This window comes from Perca fluviatilis, chromosome 7 (assembly GCF_010015445.1).
Source record: "Perca fluviatilis chromosome 7, GENO_Pfluv_1.0, whole genome shotgun sequence".
NCBI lineage: Eukaryota > Metazoa > Chordata > Actinopteri > Perciformes > Percidae > Perca > Perca fluviatilis.
This window is the reverse complement of record NC_053118.1, coordinates 42,976,321-42,988,238: the sequence shown is the minus strand read 5'-3', so window position 1 is coordinate 42,988,238 and position 11,918 is coordinate 42,976,321. Positions and strand designations below refer to the sequence as shown.

At 40.7% G+C, this 11,918-nt stretch overlaps 1 long non-coding RNA gene across 1 annotated transcript; it reads left to right on the top strand.

Annotated features, from left to right (window-relative positions):
- Positions 1-7,323: 7,323 nt before the first annotated feature.
- Positions 7,324-8,744, top strand: LOC120562771. The gene is made up of 3 exons (XR_005639827.1): positions 7,324-7,456; positions 7,733-7,873; positions 8,149-8,744. It is a non-coding gene; the product is annotated as an uncharacterized LOC120562771 (long non-coding RNA).
- Positions 8,745-11,918: the final 3,174 nt, after the last annotated feature.

Genomic DNA, 11,918 nt, shown 5'->3' with positions numbered 1-11,918 from the left:
AATTGATTAGATACAAAACAAGTGTTTTTCCCTCATTTTTTTCTCAAACAGATCTACTGTACCTTTTACAGCCAACACATCAGTCATTGTTGGTGTATGTGCTACACCTTGATAGAAACACATGCTACTCCTTGGTCCAAGGACATCTATCAACACAGAAGTGGAAGACAGATTGATGATGAGGCCTCCTGCAAGTCCTTTTCTAACAAATATTGAATTACAATTTCCTAAGAGGTAATAAATGCATCATATTCATGTCCATAAAGGGACTAGCTGTCTGTGAGCTATTTGGCCTCATCTTCAAAAATGAAGTACCGTAAAACTTCGAATAGGATCCCGGAGTTTTATTTCATCAAATAGACCATTTGGACAGGCATCTATGGCATGTGGATAACCGTATGGGGTTATTTGTAGGGATGCTTGACATTGATTTTGTACCGATATCCGATATACCAATGTTGTCCAATGCTTAATTTCCGATACCGATATTAGCCGATACAGATACCGAAACATATGATCGTTTATAGGCTTACTGCCCTCTGTTCCATGACTCCCTTGATACTGGGGATTTGAATGTTTTGAAGGACTAGCCAGCAACCGGCAGGCTAACTGGGGTGGGGGTCTTCACTACCTTCGAGAGAAGATGCCAACTGAACATTTCTTTGACTGAGGCAAACTGAAAACAAATAGCCACACAAGAACAAAAATTCAACTCATTCCACTCATTGGGGCTTAGATCTACCCTGCTCAAGAATTTATTTACTTTACAAACCCTGTGTGTATGCTGGTTGGCCAACAACCTACACCCAAATTTTGTCTGCATTCGCTTTGAGAGGAAACAAGCTTTCCAATAAGGTATAAAATGACATACTTTAGTAATTTTAAACCATTTCAAAAACCGATACCGATATTTACCGATATTGAATTTTAAAGCCAATATCGGCCGTTGATATCGAGCATAGTTATTTGTCTAAATATGTGTTTCTGCCCCAAAGGACAGGCGTCTGGGACTGGGCTATTATTTGAATTGTTACGGTAGGCCTGCAACCTTTCTGAGAGTCCACTAATCAGCATAATTCAACACAGCGTAAACTTTAACCTATTTTGATGTTTTTTACATTTTTGGGAAGTTACATTTTTCACTTTCTGCACGACTAACAAAAATGACTGATGGATTGTTTTGGCAAAAGATCTACATGTATGCAATGTTTGTTCTTTGGTGACTAGCGTGACTTGAAATGTATTGAGTTACAATTACTTAATCTCAACATGCTTGATTAGCCTAAATATAGAGTTACTACAAGTTACTAAAAATTGTACAGTAAGTAATTACAATAGGCCTACATAGTTACTTTGCGCTTCTGCCATGCAGGACCCATATATGTGTTCCCAGATTAAACCCATGCCCACTCGGCACATAAATATGTCATGCAAGACCCATATATGTGTTCCCAGATCAAACCCATGCCCACTCGGCCCATAAAAATTCTATGCAGGACCCATATATGTGTTCCCAGATCAAACCCATGCCCACTCGGCCCATAAAAATTCTATGCAGGACCCATATATGCGTTCCCAGTTCAAACCCATGCCCACTTGGCCCATAAATATGCTATGCAGGACCCATATATGCGTTCCCAGATCAAACCCATGCCCACTTGGCCCATAAATATGCTATGCAGGACCCATATATGCGTTCCCAGTTCAAACCCATGCCCACTTGGCCCATAAAAATGCCATGAAGGACCCATATATGCGTTCCCAGTTCAAACCCATGCCCACTTGGCCCATAAATATGCTATGCAGGACCCATATATGCATTCCCAGTTCAAACCCATGCCCACTTGGACCATAAAAATGCCATGCAGGACCCATATATGCGTTCCCAGATCAAACCCATGCCCAATTGGCCCAAGCCTGTCCCTTATGGGGCCCATGTAATCAGCATAATTCAACACAGCGTAAACTTTAACCTATTTTGATGTTTTTTACATTTTTGGGAAGTTACATTTTTCACTTTCTGCACGACTAACAAAAATGACTGATGGATTGTTTTGGCAAAAGATCTACATGTATGCAATGTTTGTTCTTTGGTGACTAGCGTGACTTGAAATGTATTGAGTTACAATTACTTAATCTCAACATGCTTGATTAGCCTAAATATAGAGTTACTACAAGTTACTAAAAATTGTACAGTAAGTAATTACAATAGGCCTACATAGTTACTTTGCGCTTCTGCCATGCAGGACCCATATATGTGTTCCCAGATTAAACCCATGCCCACTCGGCACATAAATATGTCATGCAAGACCCATATATGTGTTCCCAGATCAAACCCATGCCCACTCGGCCCATAAAAATTCTATGCAGGACCCATATATGTGTTCCCAGATCAAACCCATGCCCACTCGGCCCATAAAAATTCTATGCAGGACCCATATATGCGTTCCCAGATCAAACCCATGCCCACTTGGCCCATGAATATGCCATGCAGGACCCATATATGCGTTCCCAGTTCAAACCCATGCCCACTTGGCCCATAAATATGCTATGCAGGACCCATATATGCGTTCCCAGATCAAACCCATGCCCGCTTGGCCCATAAATATGCTATGCAGGACCCATATATGCGTTCCCAGTTCAAACCCATGCCCGCTTGGACCATAAAAATGCCATGCAGGACCCATATATGCGTTCCCAGTTCAAACCCATGCGCCCACTTGGCCCATAAAATGCCATGCAGGACCCATATATGCGTTCCCAGATCAAACCCATGCCCACTTGGCCCATAAATATGCTATGCAGGACCCATATATGCGTTCCCAGATCAAACCCATGCCCGCTTGGCCCATAAATATGCTATGCAGGACCCATATATGCGTTCCCAGTTCAAACCCATGCCCGCTTGGCCCATAAAAATGCCATGCAGGACCCATATATGCGTTCCCAGTTCAAACCCATGCCCACTTGGCCCATAAAAATGCCATGCAGGACCCATATATGCGTTCCCAGTTCAAACCCATGCCCACTTGGCCCATAAATATGCTATGCAGGACCCATATATGCGTTCCCAGTTCAAACCCATGCCCGCTTGGACCATAAAAATGCCATGAAGGACCCATATATGCGTTCCCAGTTCAAACCCATGCCCACTTGGCCCATAAAAATGCCATGCAGGACCCATATATGCGTTCCCAGATCAAACCCATGCCCACTTGGCCCATAAATATGCTATGCAGGACCCATATATGCGTTCCCAGATCAAACCCATGCCCACTTGGCCCATAAACATGCCATGCAGGACCCATATATGCGTTCCCAGTTCAAACCCATGCCCACTTGGCCCATAAATATGCCATGCAGGACCCATATATGCGTTCCCAGATCAAACCCATGACCACTTGGCCCATAAACATTCTATACAGGACCCATATATGCGTTCCCAGTTCAAACCCATGCCCACTTGGCCCATAAATATGCTATGCAGGACCCATATTTGCGTTCCCAGTTCAAACCCATGCCCACCTGGCCAATAAACATTCTATGCAAGACCCATATATGCGTTCCCAGATCAAACCCATGCCCACTCGGCCCATAAAAATTCTATGCAGGACCCATATATGCGTTCCCAGTTCAAACCCATGCCCACTTGGCCCATAAATATGCCATGCAGGACCCATATATGCGTTCCCAGATCAAACCCATGCCCACTTGGCCCATAAATATGCTATGCAGGACCCATATATGCATTCCCAGTTCAAACCCATGCCCACTTGGACCATAAAAATGCCATGCAGGACCCATATATGCGTTCCCAGATCAAACCCATGCCCACTTGGCCCATAAATATGCTATGCAGGACCCATATATGTGTTCTCAGTTCAAACCCATGCCCAATTGGCCCAAGCCTGTCCCTTATGGGGCCCATGTAATCAGCTCATATGGGCTTCCTATGTGGGACTCATACTACAAAACCTACATGGGACCCGCTGATTTCACCCAGCCAAAGCCCATGCCCACACAGATACCATGGAACCCCTACTTAACCCATCTGGGCCCCACATGTCATTGCTGGCTGGGCAGGGGTCTCATTTATAAATGAGGCGTAAGCACAAAACAGGGCTGAAAATGTGAATACGCCACTTCCCACGCAAAGTTTGTGATTTATAAAAAACTAACTTGACAGGAGAATGTGCGGTCCTCCACACAAACTCTGACCCATTCATACGCACATTTTGGAGACAAAATAGGAATTGGCGACGCAGATGGTGAGGTGGTGAACAGAAGTCAGACTGCAGAAAGTACATGTGGGAATAAGATTACTCATAATATTTTCTAGTATTGATGCCTCACACACATTCTTTCACTCATATATCATCCACGTTACCATGAAGATTAAATCCAGCAGTAATATTTGCGCTTGTACAGAGTGACAATTGTTCCATAAACACCTCCAACTCAAATCTTAAATCAAAACTCGTTCTTACTATTTAATCAGCGCTGTCTCGCCGTCACATTGTCCGCTATGGAGCGCAGGAGGAGGAGATGTCTCTAACAGCTTTTATATGATGATATAAAGAGATGTTAGATATGTCAGAGTAAAGTCTCTAACAGCTTTTATATGATAATATAAAGAGATGTTAGATATGTCAGAGTAAAGTCTCTAACAGCTTTTATATGATGATATAAAGAGATGTTAGATATGTCAGAGTAAAGTCTCTAACAGCTTTTATATGATAATATAAAGAGATGTTAGATGTGTCAGAGTAAAGTCTCTAACAGCTTTTATATGATAATATAAAGAGATGGTAGATATGTCAGAGTAAAGTCTCTAACAGCTTTTATATGATAATATAAAGAGATGTTAGATATGTCAGAGTAAAGTCTCTAACAGCTTTTATATGATAATATAAAGAGATGTTAGATATGTCAGAGTAAAGTCTCTAACAGCTTTTATATGATAATATAAAGAGATGTTAGATATGTCAGAGTAAAGTCTCTAACAGCTTTTATATGATAATATAAAGAGATGTTAGAAATGTCAGAGTAAAGTCTCTAACAGCTTTTATATGATAATATAAAGAGATGTTAGATATGTCAGAGTAAAGTCTCTAACAGCTTTTATATGATAATATAAAGAGATGGTAGATATGTCAGAGTAAAGTCTCTAACAGCTTTTATATGATAATATAAAGAGATGTTAGAAATGTCAGAGTAAAGTCTCTAACAGCTTTTATATGATAATATAAAGAGATGTTAGATATGTCAGAGTAAAGTCTCTAACAGCTTTTATATGATAATATAAAGAGATGTTAGATATGTCAGAGTAAAGTCTCTAACAGCTTTTATATGATAATATAAAGAGATGGTAGATATGTCAGAGTAAAGTTTCTAACAGCTTTTATAACTCTGTGTTCTCCAGATCAACATGAAGATCTCTATCTTTGCTGGTGTTCTGCTGCTCTCTGCTGCTCTCATGGTCCTGGGACCAGAACCTGCAGATGCTCAGTTTGTGAATGCAAACTCGTTTGAATATAAGCATATCAACCCTAGGATGACTCCTGGCTCATGTACCAATGTGATGTATCGCAGAATTAACAGACACAACAACAACTGTAAGCACATCAATACCTTCATCATAGGGACGCTTGATGACGTCAGAACCGCCTGTAGGACCAATAGAGGAAGAGGCTATTTCAATCTTGTTGTCTGCACCAGTGACCAACCCTTGCCTCTGTGTACTTATGCTGGTGTGCGTCAATTTGGGCCAATTCAAGTCCTTTGTGACAACTACCACAATCCTCATCACTTTGTAGAGTAATCTGTTACTACCTGATGAATCAGAGTAATCTATTACTACCTGATGAGTCAGAGTAATCTGTTACTACCTGATGAGTCAGAGTAATCTATTACTACCTGATGAGTCAGAGTAATCTATTACTACCTGATGAGTCAGAGTAATCAGTTACTACCTGATGAATCAGAGTAATCTGTTACTACCTGATGAATAAGAGTAATCTGTTACTACCTGATGTATCAGAATAATCTGTTACTACCTGATGAATCAGAGTAATCTCTTACTACCTGATGTATCAGAGTAATCTGTTACTACCTGATGAATCAGAGTAATCTGTTTCTACCTGATGAACCAGAGTAATCTGTTACTACCTGATGAACCAGAGTAATCTGTTACTACCTGATGAGTAACTTGTGTCTCCTGTTGAATAAAACACATGTGACAGTTTAACTCTGGGTCTGGTTTAAATGTCGTCACGTTGACTCATTCATAAAGTAGATGTGGGTAAAACTACAAATCAATAGAATAACAATAACAACAACTTTTTTAGTTTTCACTGTAAGAAACCATCTGATTCTCTGAAGACAAGAAGCCTGAAAACTGCTGACATTAAATATACAATATGTAACTTTCTGCCACTAGGGGTGTCTCAACCTAAACACTGGATGGTAACTCAGACTTCTGATGTTGGGAAGTTGTGAGGAATTATGGGAGTTGTAGTTTTTATTGTTAAACACCGTAAATATCTAAATAACTCCTCCTTTATAGTCTCTGGAATTTACACATTCCCATCGATCTATTTCTGTGGAACAGTTTTACCTTCAAACTACCCTGATATGGAAAATACTTAAAACATTCCAATCTATTTCTATCTGTGGGAATGTTTTACCCCAAAACTTTATATGGAGAATAGATGAAATACCTTTGAACACTGAAATATCCAACCTATCAATAATTATGTTTTTCTTGATCTGAGTCGTATTCACACACACACACACACAAAAACAGATACACCACAGACACACACAGACAAACACACACACAGACACACACACACACACACTTCTCATTGAAAAAGGGACCAATGAAGAGATATATAAATGTGTGTGTGAGGATGAGTTGAGGATTGTTCCACCAGATGGCGCCCTGACTCTCTTCCACAGTTTAGTTTCTGTCAGAAACAAGAACACACTGAACACAAGTGGAGCACTAACTAAAATAATCTGTTCACCTTCAGCTCTGATCTCTACATGTTTGATGTTATGATGATTTTAATGTCTCCTGCTTGTTCATGGTTGTGTGTTACCAGTTCTCTGTGTTCTCTGTCTAGTCTTCTATCCTTGTGTATGTTTCATGCTTCAGTTTCCTCTTTTACTTTGTAGTGTCTGTTGTTCTTGTGTCATGTCTTGTTCTACTTCCTGCCTTGTGTGTTTTCCCTCCTCTGTGATTGGCTGCTCGGCCCTGATGTGTCTCACCTGTTGATCAGCCCTCATGTCACCTGTCCCTCGTTTCTCCCCTCGTTACCTCATGGATTTAGTCTCTGCTTTCTGCTTCTGTTGTTAGTTTGTTGTCATACTTTTGTCAAGAAGTCTGTCCCTGTGCCAGCTGTTCCTGTGGTCCTGGTATCTTCCCTGTGATTGGACGGTCATCAGCTTACATGTACGTTAGTTCTCTTTGTGTTCTTTATTGAACTCCTTCATACCAACTGCTGGCTTGTCCTCACCTGTTGTGCTTTTGGGTCAGACTCTTAACCGCTCCGTGACATTACAAACTAACCAAGATGGATCCATGAGCTGTCTGTCTGTGAGAGGGGGAGACCTAGCAAAGGATATTCCTTTTTAAACCCAAACGTAGCAATGTAAATGTAGCCTCAGACATCACAGATTCTGGAAGTCCTGAAACAGAAAAACATTAACTTACTCTTTGTGTCCACAGATCCTCCAACCACTTCCCTCCTTCTGTCTGTTGGAGGATGTTAGAGTTCTGCTCTTCATCTTCAGACTTTTTGCATTTTAGATTTTTACCTTTCTACATTTTTGGACTTTTGTACCTGAAACTTTCTTCTTCAACTCTGCGGTAAGACTCAGACTCTCCAACTTTCAGTATTTTATCACTTTCTCAAATTTTTTTTTTTTTGACGATTTGTTTTTGAATTTATTTTGTCACTTTTAACGTCACATTTAAAACTATTTGTTTGTTTTTTTTAGACAATTTATCTATGCTGGCTCTAGACACGCTAAAAGTCCTGATTATTTACATGAAGTCTGGGGGTTTAGTGACGGGGATTTCATGTTAAAGAGAGTATCTCCGACTAAGTTCTCTAACAGCTTTTATAACTCTGTCTTCTCCAGATCAACATGAAGATCTCTGTCTTTGCCTGTGTTCTGCTGATCTCTGCTGTCGTGATCTCTGTGGACGGGGAAACTCCAGCTGACAAGTTTAAGAGACAGCATATCAACAAGGGCATGGATCCTAAACACTGTGACGCTGTGATAAAGGAGAGAAAAATCCATCAGAACAATAGGGCTTTTTGTAAGAAGGAGAACACCTTCATCAGTGCGAGTTATGGCGTAGTTAAAAAGGTCTGTGAGAAGGAAGGAGAGCCATATCCAAATGATAGAAATCTGAGAATCAGCCTTAACTCGTTTAGAGTTGTTAATTGCAAATGCAAGGACAACATGAGGCCTCCCAACTGTGGCTGCAAAGGCTCTCGTCCCAACCTGAGAATTGTAATCGCTTGTGATAACAATGATAATCCAGTTCACTATCAAGAAGGTCTGTACATTACCTCCCTGAATGAGACTAAACCGTTAATACCTGATGGATCAGTAACTTGTGTCTTCTGTTAAACACATGTGACGGTTTAACTCTGGGTCTGTTTTTTAATGCTGTCATGTTAACCCTTTATAAAGAAGATAAGGTGACAATAAAGTGACAACTGAGACTATCTTCTTGGAGTCTTTATTTATTTTTTTATTCCAAGACAAATGGACTGACACTAAACAGTCAAGTATTTGCAACTTGTGAAACCCATTTCACAAATGAAAGCAGAAATTTGTCAGTGTCTAATTTGTAACTCGTATTTCATTTGTAAATTAACTTTATTTTTCAATGTAAACGTATAAATCTCCTCCTTGAGTGGGTACTTTCAAGCAAAAATAAAAAATTACTTGGCTCTGCATTCATTTATGCCTTCTGTTTCACAGTCACTAAAGGGGGTCTGGGGCCCCTTAGAGGGTTTTGACTTTTTAAAACTAAAAGCATGTTAAAGTCTACATGTCTGTCTCTGGATGTGATTCTCAGTTCCCAGTGTTGGCCCTCAGTGAAGTTGAGTTTGACCCCCCCTGATTTAGACATTGTGTTATATCTAATGTATGTACAATATGCATGGACTACTGTCTGCCAATAACTCCAAATTTATAGAGACTGGGATCAAGACCTGAAAACTGGGAAGTTGGGGTTCGCAAGAGACTGTCTGAGGGGGGTTCAGTACATACAACAGAGTTGCAGGCTGTAATATGGGCTCTGCAGTGGTAGAGGAGGTGAAACCACGGAGAGCAGTGATGTACTCAGACTCTGCATAAGGTCTGATGACACTGGGGGAGGGAAATGTGGGGATAGAAGGGAATGAGCTCCTGGGTGAAAGTCTTGTTTGCTCCTTAACTTCTTCAGGACATGAACACCTGTTTCCTGGGTGAAAGTCTTGTGTTTTCTCCTTAACTTCTTCAGGACATGAACACCTGTTTCCTGGGTGAAAGTCTTGTGTTTTCTCCTTAACTTCTTCAGGACATGAACACATGTTTCCTGGGTGAATGTCTTGTGTTTTCTCCTTAACTTCTTCAGGACATGAACACCTGTTTCCTGGGTGAATGTCTTGTGTTTTCTCCTTAACTTCTTCCAGGACATGAACACCTGTTTCCTGGGTGAAAGTCTTGTGTTTTCTCCTTAACTTCTTCTAGGACTTGAACACCTGTTTCCTGGGTGAAAGTCTTGTGTTTTCTCCTTAACTTCTTCCAGGACATGAACACCTGTTTCCTGGGTGAAAGTCTTGTGTATTCTCCTTAACTTCTTCCAGGACATGAACACCTGTTTCCTGGGTGAAAGTCTTGTGTTTTCTCCTTAACTTCTTCCAGGACATGAACACCTGTTTCCTGGGTGAAAGTCTCTGTGTTTTCTCCTTAACTTCTTCCAGGACATGAACACCTGTTTCCTGGGTGAAAGTCTTGTGTTTTCTCCTTAACTTCTTCCAGGACATGAACACTACTGTTTCCTGGGTGAAAGTCTTGTGTTTTCTCCTTAACTTCTTCAGGACATGAAGGGCTTTCCTGTGGGGGTGTTTTTTTTTTTTTTTTTTTGGGAACCCCCCTCTTTTGGGGGGGGGGGAGTGTTTTTTTTTTTCTTTTTTTTTGGGGAGGACAACAACTTTTTTTTGGGGGGGAGTTTTTTTTTTTTTCTCTTAATTTTGCAAAGACTCAGAAATGTGTTTCTTTGAGGATCAGTTGAGGATTCTGCCACCAGATGGCACCCTGAAAAACACACACAGACAAACACACACAGACACACACACACAGACAAACACACACACACACACACACACACACCATTACACACTATCAATATCACCACTTCCTATGATGACTCATAATGATGATGATTAGTAAGTGTTGAATAACTGAACACAGAGTGGTTTTAGTCTCACACACCTTTAAAAAAGAATGAGATCATAACACTTGTTCGGGTCCTAAGAATACATGTTTATTAGCGCTGCCTAGCGTCTGCATGGGACAACTCTCCTCCGTCTGTGGACTAGGGAGGACCTGCGAGTCCTCCTACGTCTACGAGCGGGGCGAGCGGCGTGTCTGCGTCTGCGTGGCATTGTCAAAAAACAACCTGATGGGAGTAACGGGTCCTATTCATAAACTCTCAAGACAATGGTCTGTGATGTCACTGAGGATGACACAAATCCTGTGCAACAAAAACCTTGGTTCAATCAACAGTGACATCATATGGTTCTATGATGTCACCATTGTGTGATGGAATGTTGTCTCTGTGACATTCCATGATGTCATTCCATGATTACAGAACATTTTTTATATAATATAAGAATATATATAATATATCTTCATTAGAATTTAGGATAGTATCTTGTTTACGTCGATCGACACTCTTTTTATGTTGAACACTCATAGACTTGTGTGTGTGTGTGTGTGTGTGTGTGTGTGTGTGTGTGTGTGTGTGTGTGTGTGTGTGTGTGTGTGTGTGTGTGTGTGAGTTTTTTGTTGTTTGAGAGAGAGAGAGTATGTGCATGTGTGTGCGTGTGTGTAGTTTTCTCTTTTTATGTAGTTGGCCACAAGACCTTGTTAACATCAGAGGCGATGTCTCTTCCACGTCCGACTCCTCTCTCTTTGTCCTCCTCTGACTCTCATTGCCTCCTTGTTTGCAAAGTTCTCTAAATGGCTTCCCTGAGGCCTATTTGTAGTGCTAAGGCTCAGACCGATTGGTGTGTATGGAAGTTCCTTCAATTGCCAGATGAGTTTTGCATTTTGAACAGAGTGATTATACCAATGACAGCAGGAGATTTCATTTTTGAACAAAGTGTCTAATGTAAGAAAACGTGTGTAGTGTTTTGCACTAAGTGTGTTAAAGAATTGTAAACAAAGTGCAAAGTTGACAATGTGATTAAAGGTCCCATGACATGGTGCTCTTTGGGTGCTTTTATATAGACCTTAGTGGTCCCCTAATACTGTATCTGAAGTCTCTTTTATATAGACCTTAGTGGTCCCCTAATACTGTATCTGAAGTCTCTTTTATATAGACCTTAGTGGTCCCCTAATACTGTATCTGAAGTCTCTTTTATATAGACCTTAGTGGTCCCCTAATACTGTATCTGAAGTCTCTTTTATATAGACCTTAGCGGTCCCCTAATACTGTATCTGAAGTCTCTTTTATATAGACCTTAGTGGTCCCTAATACTGTATCTGAAGTCTCTTTTATATAGGCCTTAGCGGTCTCCTAATACTGTATCTGAAGTCTCTTTTATATAGACCTTAGTGGTCCCCTAATACTGTATCTGAAGTCTCTTTATATAGACCTTAGTGGTCCCCTAATACTGTATCTGAAG